A 1,115-nucleotide genomic window follows, 5' to 3' on the forward strand; every position below is an offset into this window, starting at 1 on the left:
TGGTGCTAATAATGGTCAAGGGGATGCAGAAATTCCAAGGGAGCAAGGACCAAGAACTTTGAGAGATTATGTACTTTCTACTGTTATAGGAGTGCATTCATGCATTAGACCTCCAACCATTGCTGCAAACAATTTTGAGATTAAGCCAGCCATCCTTCAAATGGTCCAAACTACTGTTCAGTTTGGAGGAATGCCAACGGAGGACCCCAATTTACATATAGCTAATTTTTTGGAGTTATGTGCTACGTTCAAGATGAATGGGGTGAGTGATGATGCTATAAGACTGAGGTTATTCCCATTTTCATTAAGGTACAGGGTGAAGAGTTGGTTGATATCCTTACAAGCGAATTCTATCACTACATGGGAGGAGTTAGCTCAGAAATTCCTTGCCAAGTTCTTTCCTCCAGCGAAGGCTGCAAAATTGAGGGGGGAAATTAATAATTTTTATCAGATAGATGGAGAGTCATTGTATGATTCTTGGGAGCGCTTTAAGGAGTTGTTATGGAAGTGTCCACACCATGGAATAGAAAAGTGGATGCTGGTGCATAATTTTTATAATGGGTTGAATGGAACCACGAGGGCAATTATAGATGCCGCAGTGGGAGGTGCCTTTATGAGTAAAAGTGCTAATGAGGCATATGAGCTATTAAAGGAAATGGCGATGAATAATTATCAATGGCCAACTGAAAGGGGACAACCAAAGAAGGTGGCTGGAATGATGGAATTGGATGTTATATCCATGCTTACAGCTCAAGTAGTGGCCTTGACAAAGCAACTACAAAAGACTACACTCCCATCTCAAGCTATGCAAGTTCAAAACCTTTGTTAAGTGTGTGGTACAACTCATCAACCAAACCAATGCCCTGCTATAGATATGAATAATATGCCCATGGAAGAAGTACAAGCTATAGGAAATTACCAAAGACAACCCAATAACCCCAATTCCATGACCTACACCCCAACTTGGAAGAACCATCCTTATTTTTCCTAGTCTAATAACCAAAACACTTTACAACCTTATCCTCCACCTAGATATTATCAACCAAAAAATAGACCACCTCATCCAATGCCAATGAAACCAGCTGAACCCCAACCTTATGTACTTAACCAAATCA

General features: G+C 40.4%; 1 non-coding gene across 1 annotated transcript; it reads right to left on the reverse strand.

Annotated features, from left to right (window-relative positions):
• Nucleotides 1-418: 418 nt before the first annotated feature.
• On the reverse strand, nt 419-525 carry LOC133781269 (small nucleolar RNA R71). Its single transcript, XR_009870052.1, has one exon. It is a non-coding gene; the product is annotated as a small nucleolar RNA R71 (small nucleolar RNA).
• Nucleotides 526-1,115: the final 590 nt, after the last annotated feature.

The sequence above is a fragment of the Humulus lupulus genome, chromosome 5 (assembly GCF_963169125.1).
Source record: "Humulus lupulus chromosome 5, drHumLupu1.1, whole genome shotgun sequence".
Taxonomy (NCBI): Eukaryota; Viridiplantae; Streptophyta; class Magnoliopsida; order Rosales; family Cannabaceae; genus Humulus; species Humulus lupulus.